This window comes from Triturus cristatus, chromosome 7 (assembly GCF_964204655.1).
Source record: "Triturus cristatus chromosome 7, aTriCri1.1, whole genome shotgun sequence".
NCBI lineage: Eukaryota > Metazoa > Chordata > Amphibia > Caudata > Salamandridae > Triturus > Triturus cristatus.
Genome location: NC_140590.1, coordinates 1,185,245,970 through 1,185,271,009, shown reverse-complemented (window position 1 = coordinate 1,185,271,009; position 25,040 = coordinate 1,185,245,970). Strand labels below are relative to the sequence as shown.

General features: G+C 48.3%; 1 long non-coding RNA gene across 1 annotated transcript in view; it reads left to right on the top strand.

Moving 5' to 3' along the window:
- LOC146811413 (uncharacterized) overlaps nt 1-24,351 on the top strand; it is an 80,516-nt gene extending 56,165 nt beyond the window's left edge. Inside the window, exon 3 of the long non-coding RNA XR_014965821.1 lies at nt 23,916-24,351. This is a non-coding gene — a long non-coding RNA (uncharacterized LOC146811413). The remainder of the gene's footprint in view (nt 1-23,915) is intronic.
- Nucleotides 24,352-25,040: the final 689 nt, after the last annotated feature.

The following is a 25,040-nucleotide window of genomic DNA, read 5'->3' as shown; positions in this document are numbered from 1 at the left end:
TGTACCCTTTTGGGTCTAGTGTTGAACACATCACTCTCCACATTTTGGGGCATTGCACTGGCTCTGTGTTAAGAAGAGGATTCTTTTTAGGACCGTGGTACTGGTACATAAGACCCTCTATCAGTCTGGCATAGGGTATCTCAGAGCAAGGATAATTCCCCATGCTCCGTCTAGATGCCTTCGTTCAGCTAACATTTATTTTGCCAAAAGCCCTCGGATCCAGCGCTCCAGAGCTGAAGAGAGGTCCTTTTCCTTCTTAGGACCATCAGCATGGAACAAACTTCCTCTGGAATTGCAGGCCATTTCGGCCACTGACAAGTTTCAGAAGAAATTGTAAACGTTGCTCTTTAATCCGGATCAATAGATTGGTCTTTTTAGTCAGTCAATGTTTGAGGTGCAGAGTGCCAGGACACTCCTTGAAGTGACAGAGCTCTGTACAAGTGCCCTTTACATTACATTGGACAGGAGAAGCTAGACTGAAGACACCTGTGCCATATCAATGAATCAAGAAGCCTCAACTAAAAAGAGGTGATTTATGCAGATTAAAAAAATGCACTCTTGAAAGATAGTCCTCATGCATTTAATAGGGAGCTGTCTTCATAGTGCCAAGATGTGTGTTCTTGTAAGTTAAAACACGTTTTTTCCCCTCAGCATTCAAAAGAAGTGTTGTATTGTTTAACAAGAGGTGATTTGCACATTACAACAAGGTATAATTCAGTTAAATGAAAGTGCCTTTCTCTGGACCCTACTGCCTGTGCTTGGGCTCCTCTTATTGGCACCACATACATATTGCAAGATGCATTAAATCAACCTCCCTTTGAAGGGCGTAGAAATACAGAGCTAGCATCTTTTATTGTCAGTGGCGGAAGGTGACATTTGAAAGTGGTGAGGCGTAAAATGTTTGTCATACTTCAGCTAGCGAGCGAGCCCGAACAACCTAAGGGGGGTTCGGGGGCGTTCTCCCCCCGATAAAATTTTCAAAAAAGAGTGGAAAAATGGTGCATTTTCAAGCAAATTTCCAGCTTTCTCGCCATCAAGCTCCCCCTGTCCACTTTTTATTTTACTTTCTTTGAGCCCTTCCTCTGATCTTGTTTGCTTCTCTCTGCCCTTCTCCTTTCTTGCCCTATTTTCTTACTCCCTTCCTTTCCAGTTTCCCTCCGTTCCATCGTATTTCCATTATCTTGTCTCCCCTCCTTCTCTATTTATTTTATCCCTTGCCCCTTTCCTTCCTCGCTCGTTCACACTTCCTCTCATCTCTGCATTTACATCTATAACAACATTTCCCTCTCTTCGCATCTCTTCTCTCTTCCTCTCGCGGGCTCCTCATTCTACTCCCTCGTAATTGCTTTCTTCCTTCCTGTTCCTCTTCATCTTATTGACCTTGTCCTACCCCATTTCACCCCTCTGTCTTGGAGTCTCTCACCTTTGCACTTCATACGCTAGTTACTCTCCCCTGTCTCTTCTTTTGCCCCCCCCCGCTTCACCATTCCTTTCTACACCCATTTTTATCTCTACTCCGTTGTCCCCTTTTTCTCTGTCACTATTGTTTTCACTTCCTGTCTCCCCTTTGCCTCCCCCGTTCTCTTCTCTCCCTCTTGCGGTTCATTACACTCTTCCTCCCACGTCTTTTTCTGCGGCCTTTCCCTCCATCTCTCTCTGTTTGCTCTCCCCTTCTCTTGGGCGCACCCCCTCACTTCGTACTTGACAGCAGGATTGGGAGCATTCCTCGTATTTTATTAGCTTTCTGTTATACTACTTAGTGTGTGTTGTGTGATGTTATGCTCTCTCGCTGTGCCGTCTGTACTCCTCCACGCTAGCAGCGCACTTCTTCCTAATAAGCCTTGTGCCACACACACAGGCCCCTGTCCGACCATCACTGGAGGCGGGAAGGGGGCCTCATCCACCCCTCCATCTGCCCTAGGTCTGCCCCAAAGGGTGAGTCGCAGTCGTACACCCCGTTCTCTTGTCCCGGAGCCCGGGGGCAGGGTTTTATGTTAGTCAGATTTATTTCATTCTGTCAAAATGACGAAAGGGTATAGAAATGGAAAGGAAGCTCTGATATTTAGGATGGAAAGTAACTAATCATTTTAAAAAATTGCATTTTCAGCCCGAAAAAGATAGTGTCAGATTTTTCTGTAGCGGTATTTTGGAGGATAGAAACACTTGTAGATAACTACTTTTGTGTGTATTTTTTCAATTTAAATTGGGACTAGTGTGTAAGATAACAGAATGAAGCAAAAATACCCCAAATGGGAGCCCTCGTGCCTATGAGTTGGTCGATACCTCCTACCGGAGGCACCTCAGAGCAGGGACTGGCCCTGCCTGGCCTGGGCTCACCGAGGGTGCTGTTATTTTGCCTGTAGCTAGGGTGTGGACTGCACTTTTAAGAGCACATTCCTGGATCCTAATTGAGAATAAGTTGAAGAGTGGAGGTGGGGGCCGGGGTGAGGAGGGGAATTGTCTTGGAACTGTACAGTCGAACCTGGGTGCAAGGAGGGATCTTTGTGCTGTGACGGGAGGGGCTGGGGCAGTCCGGTGTATGAAGAAAGCATTTTTAGGCCAGAGCATGGACCGCCGGCTGGCTAGAGTGCTGGGTAAGTGCAAGTGAGGAGAGAGAGGGGTTCTTATGTGTAAGGGACTGGGCCTCAGTCGAAGGGCTCGGTGACGGTGTACTGTACAGTGTACACATTACAAAATACAAAAGCTTAAGCCTCCACATTATAGTGAGTGATACATACTAGAGTCAAAACTCGCTGCTGGCTGCTGCACTGTGTCTCGTCTGCTCGTCGTGCTCGCTCCGACTTGTGACTCTCTCTGACCGTGACTCCTCGCACCTCGTGTGTGTCGTGTGGCAGGCAGCAGGCACTGGCGCGGTGACGTGGTGCGCCGACAGCGTAGAGAGAGACTGAAATGGCCAATCACTACTGCATGGCTTCACATTGCCGCAGTGTGATTGGCCATACCATACGTACGGCGCACCATGACTCACTCGAGTGCTGCACTGCGCGGACCGCGGTGAATAGACTCAGCCAACCCTGGCGCTGCATTACCAGCGCCACTGTGCCAGCAGCGCCAGGATTGGCTTAAGAGCAGGGTTAGTCCCTGCCCATAATGAGACCCGGGGGGCTGCGTTATGAGACGCACCCTCAGGTCCCAGTCACCACTGTAGTAGTCAAAGTTTCTAAGTGCCACACACACACACGTGTGCGCATGTTCGGGCCAGGATTCCAGAATAGAGCCCAAAACTTGACATGCGCATTGCGCACTGCTGTCTGCTGGACTGCTGCGTGCCGCTAACCCAGATCTCTTGACTGGGGGAGAATGTCTGCATTGTCAGCATTCCGTCCATCATTTGTTTGTTGTAACGCTTTTCGCCCTAAGCGGGATGGGTATTCCCAGACGTGGGACCCGTGCTCACTACGCCACTGGAGTCAAGCTATCCTGGCTGATGACGGCTGATAGCCAGAAACCGGTTCTAGGATGCTTGATTCCGGTCCAGGGAAGACATGGCTTGGAAGTTCGGGCTGGACTGTTCCCATGAGGCACAGGGTCAAGACTGATTTGCATATGGCCATGTCTGAACTGGGGTGGTGTAGTGGGCAAAAGAATGATGGATTTAACCCAGATCTCTTGACTGGGGGAGAATGTCTGCATTGTCAGCATTCCGTCCATCGTTTGTTTGTTGTAACGCTATTTCCGCGGCAGCCCCGCCCCCACACACACCCACAGACTGCGACGCGCACTCAGTGAAACTGAAAAGGACTTCCAGGCTGGATTGGAACGTAAATGCCCTTGCAGGAGTTTGCGTCCATTGGGGGCGTTGGGGCTGTTCCAGCTTAGTGGGGCAATGCCCCAACGGCCCCAATGGACGCACCGCCACTGTTTATTGTGCTACAGGCTGCAACTCTGTACAGGTACCATCTTGTGTGGGCCTGTGGCCAGGGGCACAGGAATCACGAGTGCTGTAGGATGGTGGCTCCTGGTCTCTGTGCGAGGGGCCCACCGCAATGCATTCATGCCGCCCAACCAGCGATAGGGGCTATTTGCCTTCCTTGCACTGAGACCCATAGCACCCTGGCATTGCCACTGCCTCAAATGCAAGACTATTGGAACACCTGCCTGCCCTTGCACCAGTAAGGAGCTTGTCTCAATAGACAGAGTAGCACATTATATATGGGGAGACAGGCAGCTGAGAGGCATCATGAGACTGAGGGAAGTGATTGATATTCTGTGCTCTACTGGACAGACAGACAACCCCTGCTGTCTGACTGGTTCACAACTGGAGCTTGCAGCTTTAGCACCTGGCCAGCACTATAGTTCACAAAGCTTTAGGTTTGCAGTTTTATGAGCAGTGTCCGTTTTCATTAAGTATAGGTTGTAGGGTCTTGCTCACTGCTAGTCTCCCCCATCCTCCCCGCCCCCCAAACTGCTTGGACATTTTTTAGCACAGCCAGTGTGACACCTTCAAACAGTCACATTATCCAAACCAACAACCCATTCTTGCGATGCTGAAAAATAAAACACATGTCCCACAATGCATTTTTCCCTGCTGGTGGCTAAAATCCAGCGCTGGTTAAAGGTTTATGATAAAAAGGGATGTGGAAGAGTTACCTTGAAGAGGTAAATAGCAAAAACGATTTTCTCCCTCTCTTTTTCGATTTAGTTCACAAAGGTAACACAGGATCATGGTGCACTAAAGAGCTCTTGCGGTGCCCAGTGTTGGTAAAGCACAACACGGTCCCCTGTTTTTAACTCTGTTTTTGCATCTGTGTGTGGGTTTTATTGCTGAATAGCAGGACAGGAACTACTGATAGCTGGAAGAGTTATCTTTATGGAATAATACAATAGGATTGAGAGTCAGAAAAGAAAACTGAACAATTGTGAAACCGTCCTCTTTGCATGAATTAAAGTACAACAATGTAATGCATTCTGCCCAAATGCTTCAAAATTGTGGATTGGGGCTTTGGAAATGGATAAGAACAGCCCCTTGTGAATACACCTAAGCTTGTCTCACAAAATTGCTGCACAATTGGCTCCTTAGCGACTGTGAACTCAATGAATATTTTTAGGATATTTCGTTTCAACTTGGAGTTGCCCTGAATCAAGATGGCCAACTGATCCGTGGGGTATGAAGCACTGAGAACGGTGCACATTATATCACCCGTAATTTCCAGGGGAAAAACATTGAAAATGAGCAGGTTATTTGCCAAGTAGAAGCAGAGGAAGAGGAGACCACTCATGGTCTTGACCACTCTGGACAGAGACTCCCGCTGAGGTTGGCTTATGTTGTGATTCATGTAACGTGCACGTCTAAGGAGGGACAGAAGGATGAGTGTGATGGAGAGGACGCCAAAGGAGAAAGGCAGGCCGGCTGCAAAGATACCGTAAGCCAGAGTGTAGGGAAGGATCCAAACTAGCTGCAACCGAGTGGCCTCTGTCCCATTGGCAGTTACATTTGAAGAGAAAGCTACAGAAGACTCCCAGACCAGAGGTAGATTTAGGTCCAAGGCACCAACTGTTGATTCAAACAGCATCCAGTACACAAAAATAGAAAGTCTCAGTCGAAACCAGGGGAGCAGAGGATGGTTGAAAGGGACAATCTTCACACAGTAGAAGACAGAGTGAAGCAGTGAGCCGAGAACCAGTGGTGTCCAACAAAAAAGAGAGGCAAACACCTGGAACATGTCTGTGACATAGTAGAGACTCTCCCAAAGATAACCCGCCATGTTGTCAACTGCAGAAATTAACAGAGTGTAAAGATTTTTCACTGCCGCAGTCACCAGGATCTGATCAATGTAGTTTAGCTTCCTGCTATGCACCAGGTCTGTGACATTTATAGCTACAATTAAAGCATTGGAGAGACTTCCGACAAGAACGTTGAGTCCAAGGAAGAGGAGGTAGGCTAGGTCCTTCGCGGACAGCATGCTGGTGCTTGAGGGATTCGTCGCTGATGGTTGTGCTGTATGCATAGAAAGCACTTTTTGTTTAGTGGTGAACACCCAACAGATGCTGATATCATCCTGGTCTCTCTTTGGGTTTTGTATAGATGTAAATCTGAGAGGAAGGCATCTGACTTTTTTTCTGGTCCATGCAAATGTCTTTTCTGGGATGTGAAAACAGAACTAAGAACATGCTAAAGTGATCCTCTTTGAACAGGCTGTTGAGATATCTTTGCCAGGTAAACAGCTCACAGAAACAGAGGTGGTGGTGCTTGAATTTACCACAAGTTACTGTGTCACATGCTTGTTGACTGGAGTGCAGGAATCTGGATTAACTCTGGTGCAGTCCACTCAGCCCAAAGCAATTCATCGTTAGCATATCGCTTATTTTGGATAAAATTCTGATCACACCAAAAAAGACAACATTTAAAGGGAAACCTACTAAGATCTAGCTTTGATATAATCACATGTACTCACACTGAATCTCTGTTAGGAACATTTTTTTTCATAGTCACAGAAACATGAAGCCTTACTAGAGTATCATATTTACATGCAGTTTTAAAGGATGTATGCTGGAACCATGACCGCTTTATCAACAAATGCGTCTTTGCAACAGCTTTTGTTTACCAAGAATATGCCTTTCCCATGAATGCCTATATAGGGGAGGTGCTGGACATTTGCCTGTATTCACGGTAGCACCAGTGACTAACCGTTGGATTTGTGCATAAAGGTATATATTCATAAGGTGTCATGTCTGACGACGTATTACGGGAAATGGCAGCTGATTAACTTTTTCTTAATTTGCCAAAAGTCGCCAATGATGGAAATAGCAAGAAAACAACAGAAATTGGCACTAATGACGATACGAAAAGCCTAATCAAAGCATTAGAAAGAAACAGTAGGAGTGAACTCACAAAATGGTGGGAGATCAAATCATTGGAGAAGTACCACGAAGTTGGGAGAATACCAAGGGGCCTGAGAATTATGTTGGCACCCAGTTTCGATAGCCCCAATCCCATGCTTTTGAAGGAATGGGCAGAAAGCAATCTCAATGCATCTATGCGTCTAGTGTGTTTGCTGGTCAAATATGCTAAGATTGACCGCGATACAAATATGGAAGAGATTGCAAGAATACACAAGGAACTGAGTAAGCCAGAACATCAAAAGGAGTATATTGACAAAAGTATTAAAGAAATCGATGACCGCCTGAAAAAACAAGTGGTAGTGATTAAAACTAGGAAAGCCTTCAAATTTGTGAGGGATAAGAACGATTATGAGCAAGGGCAAGTATTTACATTTGCACGAAAGTTCGATAACCTACGCAGACAAAAGGGCATGATGGCTAATAAAACACCAACAGTCACCAGACCGCCTGAACATGCAGGAAGCGATTCAAATCTGTCCACGACGGACGCTAATCTAGTTCACAGCGACACGGAGTCTGATATAAGCAACCCAGGTTCAGAACAAGGGGATTTGGGCCAGTTGACATTTGCAGAAGAACTGGAATATGTCAGAATGGAGAGAAAACAGTCACTGAGGCCACGGAATCCAAACGCCTCAACAAGCAAAGGAGAAATGCCCGAAGGCGCCAGAGAAGGAAATTCCTCGGGCATAAGAAGGTGCAAAAAGCAGAACCAACGCTGGAAAAATGCGCAACAATAGAAGATAACACCATCATTAACCTCACTAATATAGACCTTGATCAGGCGGAAAAACAACTCTTTACACTAGGATTTTGTCCTGAAAGTAATATCGGCTACTGCAACACTCGAGTAGATATGTACAAATTTATCAGGAAGATGAAATTGAAGAAATATTTCACTATTAAGAAAAATTTGGAAATAACTAATATAAATGAAGATCTGAATACATCACAAAGGACAACCTTACAAGCCAAAGACATATCTTTAATGCAAACATTACACGAACTACGTGACCTTCCTTCTGTAGAGATAAGCACACAAAAAATAGCCGATACAGAAAGGGTTGATATTGCTAAACCAGGCAGGAGCCCCTTTAAACCGATCTCCACGTTTGTCCCTAATATGCCACGTGATGCCATCCATATCTACCATGAGCGAGTGATAGAAGAACTTAAAAAACTATCCAAGAACACACAAAGGCAACAAACTATCTCTAATCATAGCACTAAGCAATATTTCGAGCTCATGAAAAAATTGAAAAACAATGATGCAATAGTAGTCAATAAATCTGACTAGGGTGGCAACGTAGTAATTTGGGACAAAAAAGAATATATCAAAGAAGCTTATAATCATCTGGATGATAGTGCCTGCTATTGCAAAAGCAATCTGATTAATGTGAAAAAAATGTAAAAGAATTACAAAGATGATCTTTGCAAATGGAAAAAAGGACTAATTTCCAAAGATGAATTTTCATTTCTGAATAGTGACTTTCCTGTGTTACCCAATATATACTTTATACCTAAAGTACATAAAGGGATACTGCCTGTCCCAGGCAGACTCATTGTTTCATCTATCAAAAGTACTTTCGAAAACACATCTAAGTATATTGATTTTTATCTCCAAGACTTCGTGATACAAATGCCAAGCTTCTTAAAAGACACTACGGATTTTTTATTCCAACTTAGCAAAGCAGAGTGGTCAGATGAATATTTGTTTCTAACCATGGACCTCACTGCGCCGTACGCCAGTATAGCCCATGAGGATGGACTTAAGGCAGTGGGATACTATTTGGGCAAAAGACCGATTCAAATGTATTGTCATAACCAAATGCTTTTGTGCATGACCAAGTGGTGTTTATATAACCATGTATTTATTTAAACAACGATATCCCGGCACTCCAAAGTTACAGTTGCAATTTGTGTTGGTTATTAACCACAGAAGAATAGAACAGTATATTAACAATGAAACTGGCTGCAGAACAGATTAGGTCCTCACAGTTTCGTTGTGAAGAAGACACGGCAGGCGTCTTTTCGGTTGCATCTAACACATCTACGCGGGCTCACCATAGCCGGTTTTCTGACCCCACTTAGCATGGCGGAGCCAATAACCATATTAAGAACTAATAATTAAATAATCATACGAGGAATGTGACAACGACCACTTATCCGAAAAGACAACATAACCAAGTACCCTGGCCATAGCACATCATAGTTTGGTCTATATTTCCTCAATATTAGATACAATTGATGGAGACTCTTTAACTTTCAAGACAAGTTGTACAAATATCAGAACCACTCCTTAGGAAACAGACAATACTTACAAACAACTATAAGGAATCTCCCTTATTCTTGAATGGAGTTTTGGAAATATCGTTGGGAACAAGTTTAAACAAATGACTGTTACTTGAATTGTCTCTACTAACTTATAATAAAAGCCCTGAGGAAGTCACTATACGTGACGAAACACGTGTCGGCTGTTATCCATCTGGACTAAGATTTGGAGACCACATGGTCTCTTTTCAGGAAATATTGACTGTTACCTATTGTATTAGGGATTTCTGAAGTGTACTCATGATTGCGATTCCTTCCTATCTTTGTAAAAATTCGTAATTAAATTATCCTTTTTCTACATATTACTGTGAGGACCTAATCTGTTCTGCAGCCAGTTTCATTGTTAATATTCTGTTCTATTCTTCTGTGGTTAATAACCAACACAAATTGCAACTGTAACTTTGGAGTGCCGGGATATCGTTGTTTAAATATTGTCTAGCACGGGGATTGTTTGCATGACCCATGCATTTCAGCACCTAGGTAGTAGGGTGCTCTTTTATCTCGAGTGGCACCACTAATCGATCTTGCTATGTGACCTATTTTCTTGTTCTGACAACTATTACTGTATACCCAACTCGAAAATACTAACCTTCTTTGATGTGCGCTCTCATATGCATTACTACCTTAGATCTTTCTTCTTCCTTTGAACCATGTATTTATGTTTAACAACACTGTATTTCAACAATTGCGCGGCGTGGCCATGGGGGGATGCTTCTCCCCGAGCTACGCTTGCTTGCATGGGGGCTGGTGGGAGGAGCATGTCCTCATGGTTCGTCACGCGGAAGAATGGTCCAAGCATATTATAGAATGGTGGAGATATATCGACGAAGTTTTCGTCATTTGGAGGGGAACCAAAGATCAGGCCCAGAATTTGGTCGATTCCATCAATACCAATGATTTGAATCTTCAGTTTACTGCTCATATCGATAAAACTACTGCCAATTTCCTAGACATTACTGTCCAAGCCAAGTAAGGGGCAATAGAAGCTAGCCTCTACAGAAAGCCCACTTCTGGAAACTCTGTGCTACATGCTACGAGTTTCCATCCTCCCCATACGATAGTTAGTATTCCGTATGGAGAATTTTTGCGGACTCATAGAGCTTGTAGCACTGAGGAAGCCCGTGATTATCATCAGGAACTAACCAAGCAACGGTTAGAGGCCAGAGGCTGTGCCCCTAAAAAACTGGACATAGCACGGCGAAAAGCCAATATAAATGATAGGACTACTTTACTAGATCCAAATAGAAAAACTACCAACACCAACAGTGATGTGGACAGAAAAATACAAGGTGTGGGAGATGATTTCAGACTAGTGACCACATATAGCAAACAAGCTAAAGCTATTACAGCCATAATTAAGAAAGAATGGCCTATAGTCATGACCGATCTGACTCTTAAAAAGGTGCTCCCTCCCAGTCCCACTGTAACATTTCGCAAAGCTTAGAAATGATCTAGTTAAAAATAATCCAGAGAACACCAAGTCTAGAAATTGGCTCACACCGAAAAAAGGTTTTGTAAAATGCAATTCTTGCAGAGCTTGCACATTTGGCATTTAATACTTCCACCTACAAAACACCTTTTTCAGATTTTGAGTATCCCCTGAGAGAACACTATACATGTAGGACTGACCATGCTGTCTATGTGCTGAGATGCAGCTGTGGTCTAGGCTACGTTGGAAGCACAAAACTTCAAGTGCATATGCGTATATTGCAGCACCTCCGTGCGATTGACAACTCTGATCCAACATATCCAGTCGCGAGACATTTTAAAGCGGTGCATGAGAATAACTTATAACATTTACAATATTTTGTAATAGACTCAGTACCCCTCAATAAAAGAGGTGGGAATCGTGAAAAACAATTGCGCCAACTAGAATCGAAATATATTATTGAGTTAGACACCAAGTTTCCAACTGGATTAAAAACAGGGGAAGATCTACACAATTTTCTATAAAGAGGGGCTGCGACTACTATCTTATATGCATAAGTATCTGCTAGATTTATATAGTCTCCCCTCAAGATGTTTCTGATTACTTTTATTCTAACAGGACTTATGAGTATGCAGAGTTTGTTTAGCATTATGCCATGCACTGTTGTTTCCATTCCTAAATAGATTGTCTATATTTATATGTATATTTATATGTATATTTATTCGAACATTGGGTCCCATGTGGCATTATTGGAACTACGTTACTATGAATTACTATGCATTGCACATGTATTAGCACATTGTATACCTTATTCTATGAAGTAGATTCCAGTCTATAAGGGTATTCGTTGCTCATTCCATTATGGGATTAGTTTTATTATCTTTAAAGCAGTATTTTGCACATATTATTCATTTTTTGCACCCCTCACACCAATAGCACTTTAGCGAACAACGTGAAGGTATGAAACTTAAATTTTTTTTTTACTGTGTTTTTATCTGGCTCATCAATTCCAATATTGCGTATTTGCTCATTTGACTGACAATTTTAGCTTTTTTTCTGTACATAGGTGATACAATGATACACTGCTGCTAATACTACAACTATCTCTCTCTCTCTCTCTCTCTCTATTTATATATATATATATATATATATATATATATAATCTATTATCTACTGGCGGTCGCCAGTAGATAGTTATAGTTAGGACCGTGTTTCCATAGGAAATCTCAAAATTCTATTTTGAATAACTTTGGCGCCGGTTGACGAATCCTCGCGAAATTTTCAAAACTAATGGGGCGCTCCGTTCAGCTCCTACCCTGAAAGTCTCGGGGTGATTTGTCAAGCGGGGGCCGAGAAAAAAGGGGGGTCCCAAAACACGTTTTCCCTATGCATTTTTCCATAGGACCTTTAGACACAGCTACAGCCCGAACGGCTGAACAGAATTACTTGAAATTTGGCAGAGAGGTAGCCATAAGGTCAAGGAAGTGCCTTTTGCAGGTCTGGTGTAAATCTGTTCAGTATTTCCTGAGAAAATAGCATTTAAAAGCATATCAATATCTATACGCGCGCAGGGTGCGCGCACCGTGCGAGCACCCTAACGTGCGCGAGCGTAATTCTGATTGGTGGTTACATGTTAGTCAACGTTCGAATCGGTCGAAATCGGGAAGTGTCGGCTGCCATTTTGTTTGTTTTCAGTGCGAGAGTGAAAAAGGAAGGTGGCGAACGTGAAAAGGGGGCAGGGTAGAGAGTTCCTGACCCCCTAGCCTTTGTCAGGGGGTCCCTGAAGGACCCCGAAGGCAGAATTTTTTATTTTTTTTTAAATCGCGGGGGTGAGCGCACCGTGCGCGCACGGTGAAAAAACAATTTTTTTTTTTAATACGTAGTTTATTGTAAAATAAATATATAAAAAATAATAATACATAAATAAATTAGCATTTAAAAAACCGTACAAATTCACTGAAAAAACCATAGGTTTCACACACGTGATAGTTAGGAATTAGCATTTAAAAAGCCTTGCAAATTCACTTAAAAAAACCATAGGTTTCACACATGTTCTAGTTAGGTGGATATTTCACTTGTAAAAAAACAATGAAATTCCCCCGTTATAGTTAGTTCAGATAACTATAACTCGCGCGACCGCCACTCTATCACAAGGATGATGTCATCAGTGATGTCATGAGTGATGCCACTGACCATGTCATGAGTGATGTAATATGTGACGTCATGAGCAGTGGATTGCGGGCGCGCGAGTTATAGTTATCTGAACTAACTATAACGGGGGAATTTCATTGGTTTTTTACGAGTGAAATATCCACCTAACTATAACATGTGTGTAACCTATGGTTTTGAAGTGAATTTGCAAGGTTTTTTAAATGCTAATTCCTAACTATAACGTGTGTGAAACCTATGTTTTTTTCAGTGAATATATATATATATATATATATATATATATATATATATATATATATTTTAATATGCTAGAAAATAGCTTCCTAATTTATTCAGGTAATAAATTATTTTAGCTGTAATATATTTTGTATCTATAATCGATTTTTTTAGTGCATTTGCACATGTCATATATAGTTTACATCCCTATCATTACCCCCTATTTTGATATATATTAGCCTGTTTGCACACTTCGTTATTTATAGTGGCTTGAAATGTACTTTCGACTTGCAAAAGTTCATATTAGTGTATTTGTACACTTGATGAGGATGCCTTAGCAATAGAAGCAAGCACCTATTAACATGATCCAGTGTATTTGCGCCGATATTACAAATTGGCGGTGTTTGGTTTCATGTAATAAGATCCTTAGAATTGTACTATGCTTAACATGTACGTCCGTCTTTCGCATTTTAATTGGAGCCATGATTAGTTACTCGCAGTGAATAGTGTCTCTTATTAGGAACACTATGTATAGTATTTCTTCTAAGATCATTGCCTGTCGATCGCGCAAACCGGAAGTGCTGTGTGGTTTATATATCCTGTCTTTCAATATGTCGACAAGTGATCAGTCTGTGTCCGAAACGCGTCTTAGACTGCAACTTTCCTTTTGAATAAATAACCGATTATTGGCAACAGCATATTCAGAGTCTGTGGTCCTGTTTGTGCGCGTCCGCACGAGGATACTGCTAGCAGATATATACCAACGATGATGACGCCTTCAAATAGCAGCATGCCGTGTTCAGCAGTCTTTGCAAGCAGTATTTATTTAGGCTTTTGAGAAAAATACCCTACGCTTTTCGGAGCTAAGAGCTCCCTGCTCACAAGTAACTGTGTTTGTGTGAAACACTAATTTAAATAAAGCAACCATGTGATCGAACCCAAATTAAAAAACAATTAAAAGACTCCACGTCATACAAGTTACTTCACTTGATAGCATAGTTACAGCTTAGTTAAGCGTGTCCAAAATCGGACACATACGCTATGAAAATTTGCCAAAATGAAACCGGTGCAACTTTGCATACCACATCATCTCGTCGCAAGTAATATCTTGTATCATTAAATGAAGATACAGCCCAAGTGGGCGGGTAAAAAAAGGCGGGGGGACGGGCAACCAGGCAACTAATGGTTCACCAATGTGATATGGTCCCCGCATCACATTTCGGCCACGCTTAATCCCCCGTCCGTGGATTAGATCACCAAGGTGACATTATCGGGACGGGTGATTCTATATGGCAAGATTCCCAAAGTTCAATATGGTGGTAACGAGCACCAGAAGAAGATTGAGATGGTCCTGAAACCCGGGTGTCTGTCTCAGATGACCAATAAAGTTTTGGGCTTGTTGTACTTTTTCACAAGCCGGACTCTCAATAGAGACATTCTTTTTCACTGCAATGAAAAGAAAAATAATGATGTACAACTGTATTCTATTAATTATCACGTGCGGGAGCGCTAGGGGGCGCCGGACCGACATGGCCGCCTAACGGAGCGGCTCCGAGCGCCCGGCCCCGTCTTCTCCTGCATGGTCCAATCCTAGATGCCCTGGCCGGCAGCCGACGGGCGCATCGGGACACGGAACAGTCCTGCAGCCTGGGGGAGAAGTTTGAAGCGCTCCGGTCCTCCCCGGGCGCCGCCAGCCGTGTTTGAAACGGGCTTGGGGCACGGACGCGGAGCGCCTGGATCGGAGTCCGGCGGCGAAGACTACTGGAGCCCGCGGCGCCCACGAGGTATCCGGGCCCCGGGTCTCCAGAGGCACAGTGGCAGCAACCTGTTCGCGGCGATCGCGGGGGCCCTCCCTCAGTACCCGCCTACATTCTGCAGACCCTGCTTGCCGGTGGGGGAGTGGAGCTGCTTCCGAGGGACGGCCTGGCGCCAGGTGGAGGCTGGTGAGTGCGACGACATCGGCGCGGCCAGCGGTGCCATAGAGGCGGTGCGGGGGCTTCGGTGGCGGATCCAGGGGGGGAACCGGTGATCCCTTGGCTACCTTCCCCCCCCCCCTCCCCCCCTCAATTGCTGCAGCCCCTCCGGGGGCGCCCGCCTTGACCCGCGAAGGGGCGCTGTGGGGCCTAAGGCTGTCCCCGAGTATCGGGCCGCGGTCGGGAGGCCTGGCTCCCTCTTCTCTCCCCCTTCCGTCCTCGCCCCAGGGGACCGCCCTGCAGCGTTTGCTCACTGGTGAGGAGTGGAGAGGTACGGAGCCCTACAGGCGGCGACGGCATCGGCTGAGGGCGGAGTGAGGTGGCGGCGTATCACCTTGGACCCCGACAGGCTGTGGAACGGCGGCGGTCCCTGGGGAGGGCTCGGCTGTCATATCGGGCAGCGCCCCGGGAGGCGATTTGCGGAGCTTGGGTCTGCAGACAGCCCGGGTGAGTGGACGCCCTGACTGCATGTTCCTCCTCCTACGGCCCAGATCCCCGGTCCCCCTGGGCTTGCCGCGATCCTCTGCGGGGCCCACCGGTGGATGCGGTTGTCCCCCACGGACTGACGTGAGGCCATCGTGGGCAAGGACAGGGCCTCTAGACCGGCACCTGCGGCCACCCAAACCAGGATCGACCAATTTACGACCTCCGAGAAGGGAACTGGTTCGACCGGGGAGGCGGCTTCGGCCCCTGCCACGGATCTGGCGGCCATCTTGCAGGCCATTAATGCATCCCGTTCCTCCCTGGAGGGCATGGTAGGTGAGGTCAAGGTGGATGTTTCCCTTCTCCGACAGGACTTGCGCAATGCTACTGCCCGCATTTCTGAGGCCGAATCGCGAATCTCGACAGCGGAGGACGACATCCGTCAGCTGCAGGATCAGGTTCGGGAGCTCACCACCCACTCTAAGGAGCTACACCGCCGGGCTGAGGATGTGGAAAACCGGGCGTGTCGCAGTAACCTCCGCTTGGTGGGGTTTCCGGAGGGGGCTGGGTCGGGCAGGGCTGATGACTTTTTGGAGGGCTGGTTCCGATCCTGGATGCCAGCGGACAGCCTATCGGCCTGGTTTGTTGTTGAGGGCCCACCGCTCCTTGGCCCCGAGGCCTCTGGGGGCACCCCCCCGCCCCTTCATTTTTAAGATCCTTAACTTCAAAGCCAGGGATGCCATTCTCCGCGAGGCCAGGCGTGCTGACTCTCTCAATTATCAGAATCATAAAATCATGATCTTCCCAGATTACACTCTGGAGGTCCAGGAGCAGCGGCGATCCTACACAGAGGTGAAACTGAAGATGCGGTCCCTGGGCCTTCAATACCAGCTGCAGTTCCCGGCCCGCCTCCGGGTCATCTTTCAGCACAAAGCCGTCTTCTTTGAGACACCTCGGGCCGCTTGGACTTGGTTGACGGAGAAACATCCGCTGCATCGACCTGGGCAGGGCTCACCGACGAAGTTGCAGGGGACCGACTACATCCAGTCCCCGTCGTAGGAGGCGCACCGTGCCGAGGGGGAGATGGTGGTCACACGTTCCATGGGACCGCTGCGTCGGGCATCTGGAGCTTCCCCTGCCTCTTCGGTCGCCCCTGCCAGCCCTGTTGCTGCGGACTGCCGGGCCGGGTCCCCGGTGCAGTCGGGCTCTACGGCCCCGCCTGCTGCACAAATGGACACCTCGGACCTCTCTTGCAGTCCAATTATTTGACTCTCTCTTGATGAAGGTGGTTTATTTGATTGCTGGGGGACTGGGGGTGGCTTACCGGGCCGCCAGTGTTAGTATTTGGACTTCCGTGCTCCATTTCAGAGATAGCTCTCGGCCAGGGCGGGCTATTTGGTCATTATCCGGTTGATTGGGGGTCCACTAGGTGCTCAAGCCCGAGCGTTTTAGCTTGGTCGTTGTTCTTCACAGTTAGGGCGACAGATGCTTCCGTTCTCGAAATATAGGGTGGGGGGTTGGGGTGGTTTTGGGGTTGTTTCTTTCTCCTAGGGAGGATTCTGTTGGCTGGAGAGATCCTCCTCAGTGTTACTGTTCAATGGCATCACTGCGTTCTTGACCTTCCCGCTGGCCTGCATGCCCATGATCTCTCCCCTTGGGGAGCCCCTGTGACTGCGTCCCCCCTGGTCTCCCTGCTGGGATCGCGCTCCCCCCCCCCCCCCCCCCCCTCTGCGTACACTAGATGCTCCGACCTGGGGTGATAAATGCAAAAACAACAATTGATGGACAGAATGCAGAACAATGTCATACATTCACCCCAGTACAGAGATCTGGGCCTAAATCCATCGTTTTTTTGCTCACCATGCCATTCCAGTTTGAACCCAGCCATATGCAAATCAGTCTTGACCCTGTGCCCCATGGGAACAGTCCAGCCCGAACTGCCAAGCCAGGTCCTCCCTGGACTGGAAACAAGCATCCTAGGACCGGTTTCGGGCTTTCAGCCCTCGTCAGCCAGGATAGCTTGATTCCAGTGGCATGGAGAGCACGGGACTCACGTCTGAGCATACCCTTCCCACTCGGGGTGACAAATGCAAAAACAACAATTGATGCTTGATTCCGGTCCAGGGAAGACATGGCTTGGCAGTTCGGGCTGGACTGTTCCCATGAGGCACAGGGTCAAGACTGATTTGCATATGGCCATGTCTGAACTGGGGTGGCGTAGTGGGCAAAAGAACGATGGATTTAACCCAGATCTCTTGACTGGGGGAGAATGTCTGCATTGTCAGCATTCCGTCCATCATTTGTTTGTTGTAACGCTTTTCGCCCTAAGTGGGATGGGTATTCCCAGACGTGGGACCCGTGCTCACTACGCAACTGGAGTCAAGCTATCCTGGCTGATAATGGCTGATAGCCAGAAACCGGTCCTAGGATGCTTGATTCCGGTCCAGGGAAGACATGGCTTGGCAGTTCGGGCTGGACTGTTCCCATGAGGCACAGGGTCAAGACTGATTTGCATATGGCCATGTCTGAACTGGGGTGGCGTAGTGGGCAAAAGAACGATGGATTTAACCCAGATCTCTTGACTGGGGGAGAATGTCTGCATTGTCAGCATTCCGTCCATCATTTGTTTGTTGTAACGCCGACCTGGGGTGATGGCTGACAAACATTCCTAAGGCCGCCATGCATATTTTGTCCTGGAATGTCAACGGTCTTCTGGACCGTTTCAAGCGCATGGCAGTCCTTAAATACGCGCAGCGTCTGGGGATTGATGTCCTTCTTTTGCAGAAGACCCATCTTCTAGGCAACAACTGTTCTTTTCTTGCTCGTTACGGGTATGATAGGGTGTGGCACTCGGGCTTCGTTAGGGGTTCCCGGGGAGTGGCTATCCTGCTTTGGCGGACTTTTCCCTTCGTTCTTGCCCAGGTGCATTTCGACTCCCAGGGAATGGTGGTTGCGGTTTGTGGTGCTCTTGAGGGGCGTCCCTTAACCCTCGTCTCCCTGTATGCGGCACCGTCCCAGTTGCAGCCCGTCCTCTCGTACACTGCAAACTTACTTCCCACACTCCCGGCCGGCGCGCTTGTCTTGGGGGGTTGGGGGGATTTGAACACGGTATATACACCCAGCATGGACGCAACGGGCCCGGTCTCCCTTGCCAGGGCTACCCGCTCGAAGCTGCTATCGGGCTGGGCCGAGGCCCAGGGTTTGTGTGATGTGTGGAGGGTCTGGCACCCGCAGGCCCGCCAGTACACCCACACCTCGGCGGCGCACCACTTGCACGCCCGGATTGATTTAATCTTTGTTCCCTCCACTGAATGCGCGGGGGTACAAGATGCCCGCATTCTTCCCAGGGGCCTCTCGGACCACTCTCCGCTGCTTCTGGCCCTCGGCCCGCCTCCCTTCTCCGCCCGCCCTCTGTGGCGCCTGAAAGCTTGGTTCCTTCAGGATAAGGACTTCCGGAAGTTGGTGGGAACTGAGATCTCTAATTACTACCACCATAATGTGGGATCAGTCTCTTCCGCGGCCGTCCTCTGGGAGGCTGGGAAGGCGACTATTAGGGGAGCGGCTAAAGGTCTTGTGCAGCAGCAGCGCCGGAAGCATCTCCAGCGGCTTCCTGAGTGTGAGGCGCAGGCCCTGGAGCTTGAGCGAGACCTGGAGACTTTGGATGATGCCGGGCGGGCGCGACGACTGGCCTTTCTACGGGACGAAATTCGCCTGCACTCCATGGAGGCGGCGAAAACTTTATGGCGCTCCTCGGTGGCGCGGGTGTACGGCTGGGGGGGACAAGAACGGTGCTCTTCTCCACCGACTGGCCACGTACCCCCGGTCAAGCAGGATTATCCCCGCTATTGAGGGCCCTACCGGTGAGACTCACACAGCCTCCGTGGCGGTGGCTCAATCCTTTGCCGATTATTACTCCACGCTGTACCGTGCTCGGGAGCCCAGAATCCCCCTTAAGGAGCTGTTGGGAACAGGTGGTGCGGAGCTGCAGTGCTTGGGGCGTGAGGCTAGGGAGTCCCTTGACTCGCCCGTTACTCTACAAGAAATTGACGACGCCATCAGCCACCTGGCCCCCGGGAAAACCCCGGATCCAAACGGCTTCCCACAAGAGTACTATGCCCACTACCGTGAAACCATCGCTCCGCAGCTTTTGGGCCTTTATGCAGAGGTGATAGAGAAGGGTTCTTTCCCACCGGAGACGGACACGGCTACGATAGTCGTTCTCCCTAAGACGCAGCCTCCGTCGCAGTCCTGCTCGGACTGCCGACCAATATCTCTTATTAACACTGAGATCAAAATATACGCCACCATCCTGGCACAACGGCTGCGTCCTTGCCTCGACTCCTTGATCCACCCGGACCAATGTGGGTTTATGCCGAACCGGGGAACTTGACACTGCTTGCGGCGCCTGCATCTCGCCATGGCACACCGAGAGCGCCTCTCTCCTTATCTGGCTTTGTTGTTGGTCAACTTAGAAAAAGCCTTTGATTCGGTGGGGTGGGTCTACCTTGGAGAGGTATTGGTGTGGAAATTTAGCTTGCCAACTGAACATTATCTGCGCCATCTTGCCTCTCCCCAGCGCCACGCACAGCGAATGCACGGCCGCCATTTTAGGCACCCCACTCTCTCCCCGCTCACTCTCGACCGCCAGCGCTTTCCCCTGGCGCTGCGAGCATCCCCCGCGCGCCGGCCACCCCCGCTCTCTCATACAGGCCATAAACCCTCTCCTTCTGCGCGACCCTGCTACGGAACCACATCCGACCGACATCCCATACATGGTCATGCCTCTCCCTTGATAACCCCCTTCCTCTGCGCCCCATTGTCCGAACGGGTCCCAGGCCATCACCTAGCCCTGCGGATACAGTTTATTGCCCCTACTGTAAGGGAAACACCCCACATCAAAGGGATTACAGTAGATCAAAGCCCCTACTCCCTGAGACCCGACCGGTCGCACACACCCCCAGGAATTGGCGGAATACCCTGCTGCGCAATAGCCATCTCCTACTGTGGGTGGGGTGGGAACTTCTACTGTATCTATGTGTGGGAACGGATCTGAACCGGGGCTTCAGGGGATATTCCCCCACACATGAAGGGAATCTCAAGAATGTACTATGTGAAATAAAGCAATAAACCAGTGTATAAGAGACCAGGTCTCAGAGATGCAGTTAGAGCACCTCGTGACGATACCTTGCTGTCTGATCTGATGTGTTCTGCTCCGACGGAATAAAACCTTGTTTCCTGCCTTCCAGTCTCCGGCGCCTGCCTCTTTTATTGGTAAATTATCGAGTGGTATGAGAGGCGATTACCGCCGGGCAAATACTTGAAAGGATACCGACTGAAACTGCCGCTACCATTTAACATTGGAGAGGATGGAGTTCGGTCCTCAATTCCGCGCCATGGTCCGGATCTTGTACGCGGCTCCACGGGCCAGGGTGTTGGTGAATGGGGCTCTATCTCGCCCGTTTTCTATCGGGAGAGGGACGCGTCAGGGCTGCCCGCTCTCGCCCCTCCTCTTTGCCTTGGCAATGGAACCTCTGGCTGTTCTGGTCCGCTCAGACCCTGCTCTCCGTGGGTGGGACTGGCCGGGCATGGTCCCCGATAAAATAGCTCTGTATGCCGACAATGTCCTCCTTTACCTCTCAGACCCAGCTACTTCTGGTCCTATTGTGCGTGGGATTCTTCGCCGGTTTGGTCGGGCGTCGGGTCTCCATCTCAACCCCAGGAAATCGGTCTTGGTTCCGCTGCACCCGGCTAGAGATTGCTTCGATTGGCAGTCCGATATTCCCCTCCGGAGGCTATCTTTTAAGTATCTGGGTAACCCTTCTACCGGAGCTCTGTTGGGCTCTTAACGTGGCTCCCGTGGTCAACAAAGCCAGATCAGACCTGGCGAGATGGCAATCGCTCCCATTGAATCCGTTGGGGAGGATTGCTCTCTACAAGATGATGATCCTTCCCAAATTCCTGTACATGCTGCAAAACACGCCCTGCTCTTTCCCTCGTCCGTGGTTCCGGGACTTGGATAGTATGACGACCAAGTTTCTATGGGGTGGCGGTAGTGCCCGTCTGGCCCTCGGCCGGTGCTGGATTCCATCACACGACGGAGGTATGAGCATGACCAACCTATATTTATACTACCTTGCGACTCGGCTCCTGGTGGTCCATGACTGGTTCTCAGGCGGGTGGGACGATCCGGCCTACAGGTTGGAAGTACAGCTACTGGGGTTTCCTTCTATTCAAAATATGCTCTACGGGGCGACGCTTCCTCGGTCGCTTCCAGATGTTGTACGGGCCCCCTTTTTGGCTTGGCGTGCCGCTCTACGACATACCCGGTGGTCGGGGAAACTGACCCGCGTTACACCACTCTGGCATGGCACTTGGCTGCGGGAGGTTACGGGCTTGGAAGGATTTCGGGCGTGGGATCTCCTTGGGATCTCCTGTTTAGGCGATCTGTGGCGGGGGAGTCGCATGTGCTCCTTCCGGGAACTTCAGGTTCGCTTCTCGTTGTGCCCCTCACAGTTTTACAAATATCTCCAGCTGCGCCACGCGATTCAGTCCCACGTCCCTCTAGATTTGCGGATCCCTGACCATAGCCCACCAGAAGCGCAGGTGATGATGGGGTTTCTGGGTAGGGGGGTATCTCCCGTATTTACCGGGTCCTGGTCAATAACACCCCAATGGACTGGGAGGACACGAAATTGCACTGGGAGGCCTGGGTGGGACCACTGGATGAGGCCGATTGGAGGGACGCCCTTATGGCACCTAGGACGATCACCTCCTCGGCCAGGCTGCGGCTCATCCAGCTGTATTATTTGCATACCGCCTATCTGACCCCGGAGCGCCTCCACCGTGCGGGTCTCTCTCCAGATGCTTCCTGTGCACGTTGTGGGGCGGACCCGGTGGATTTTTTCCACATGGTGTGGACCTGCCCGCGTCTGGGAACCTACTGGGGCGAGATTGAGACTGAGCTAACTGAAACACTGGGGTGGGAAGTTCCCCATGATCCCAGAATGGCCCTGCTGGGGATAACGGACGGTCTGGACGGTTCCCGTCATGAGAAATTCTTCCTCACTACAGCTTTGGTAGTAGCGAAACGAGATCTTGCCGCCGCATGGAAGCGGTCTGACCCACCCAAATGTGCTACGTGGAGGAGGGGGGGTGGACTGGTGCGCAACACAGGAGTGCATGATGTATTCGGTACGGGGCTGCCCTAAGAAGTTTCGCAGAGTGTGGGGGAAGTGGCTAGGGGGTATAATTTAGGGGTGTCAATGCGGGTGGGGGGGGAGTGAAGTGGTCGGGGAGGTTTTGCTGTTGAAGGTCAATGAACGTATAAGATATCTTTTGATGCCAGTTCGCTTGGACAGTTGTCCATGTATTTTTGTATGTTTATTTGCAACAAAAAAAATTTATCACGTGCATATGTAGCGCATTATCAATTTTTAGAAAAGATACAATGTAACTGTCAGGGCACACCAGGTGCGAACGCACTAACTACGGCAGCAGAGATGAACGGGATCGGAAACCACATCTCCTGTCGTCCACCGGTGCCGTCAAACGTGCGCGAAGACGTTGCACGCAGTAGACGTACCGTCAGCCGGATACAATAACTAGAGATGGCACCTTCATGAAGACGCCGATTATTCTGTGGACGCCCGGAGTGTCAGGAGTCCGGGTAGGGTGCACCAACCCTTTTGTGCCTTTACAATTTTGTCTTTGGTCTTGGGTTCGACGGAGGCTCCCCGAGCACCGTCCCTTGCTTCCTCCCGTTGGAGAAACACGCAACTTTCCAGCGATCGCATGCAGGAGGTAGCGCTGTGCATCTCGTGAAACATTTCCAAGGTTCCTCCCGTTGGCGAGACACGCAACTTTCCAGCAGTCTCATGCGGGAGGCCATGTTGTGTTGAGTGGGATTTTGAGTAAGCACCTTACGACTTGGAGGGCGCTTAGTGTTCTCGCTTTGAAGCAAGAGCGAGAATGTTCTTTCTAATTCTAAGTTGTGCACCAAGTGCGAGGTTTGGAAACATCCCATACACTTCTGTATTTGTGGTGGTCAGTCTGGATAAGAGTTTAAGCACTTCCTTATTATCCGAGGAGACTGGCTACCGAGCTATTTGTGTATCACAAATCAAACCATAACCTCGCTGTGTATTAATACCTGCAACAACCTTTGGCTTATTGCTTTGTGTTCCCATCCTTTAGGGGAGATCGGTTAAGGGGGTCTGGTAAAGGCAAGCACGTTTCATATGCAAAGGTACGAATCACAGGAGCTGAACTAGGTTGTTATAACAGAGGGTGTCTTTTTCCATGCTGCATGTGATGTGTCATTAACCATACTCCTTTCCTCATTAGAATATGAATGTGCTGTTACTTCGTACTTACCCTCACATCTCGACCCATCAGTATTTTCTTTTACAGGTAGTGTGAGTTCCCATTAGCATACCACCCTTATGTTACCCTATGGTTAAAACGTTGAATTGTGTGGTGATCTTGTTTTCTCTCTCTTTGTCTGTTCTTAGGTCTCCCTCCCCGCTGTTCCTACCCTTTCCTCGCTTGACCATCCCACTAGTCCGAGGGGATTAATTCTATCTGGACTTGGGGCTGTCGAGAGGTGGACCCTTTTTAACTTCAATCCAATCCTGAGGATAACCTGGGGACCGTGACAGTAACTATGCCATCAAGTGAAGTAACTTGTATGACGTGGAGTCTTTTCACTATGTTTTTTGATTTGGGTCTGATCACATGGTTACCTTATTTAAATTCGCGTTTCACACAAACAGTTACTCGTGAGCAAGGAGCTCTTAGCTCAAACGCGTAGGTTTTTTTTGTCAAAAGCCTAAATAAATACTGCTTGCAAAGACTGTTGTCCACGGCATTCTGCTTTTTGAAGGAGGAGACAGCGTTGGCTAATGTGGAGGGACTCGCCATCCCGCCGTGGAATGCCGTTGCTTGTGGCTGGGGTAAGGCGACTGCGTTTCGCGCTTTGCTGTGGGATATATATATATATTTGAGTGCTGCACAAACCTCCTTCTGGAGATCCCTCGATGCCGGCGGAGGAACCGGTAAAATCAATGCATACGAGAACGGCGTTCCCAACGAGCACCACAATTAAAACACCAGGGTCCAACTTATGCCAAAACAAAGAGGTTTATTGTAGTCATAAACCTGCCGTGACGCGTTTCGCCCTGAAGAGGGCTTGTTCACACAACAAATTGTGAATATTTGTTCATTAAATATCTTTCAATCCAGTAAAGTGATTAAACATAGAAAGAGGACAGACAGACGGAGTACGCACGAAATCGCGCGCCATCTTGACATGGAGTAAAATACATGGAACAAAACATGTTATAACATCGTCTTCATATTTAACAATGCTAATGTTTTAGGGGTAATCATTGCACATATTAGTAGTGTGTAATCTACTGCCCGTGGTTGTTCAAAAAAACATATTGAATATTTCCCAACCTCATAAAATGAGAGCCAATCCGCTTTCTTTGACGACATCATGTGGTCAACGAGCCTCGTAGTGGTTCGAAAAACGAGAGTTTCAGTGCGTAAAATACGGCAAGGTGTCTTATGGGAAACGTAGTGCTGTTTCCACAAATCATTGTTGATTGCTATTACTGCCGTCGTATATGTATCAC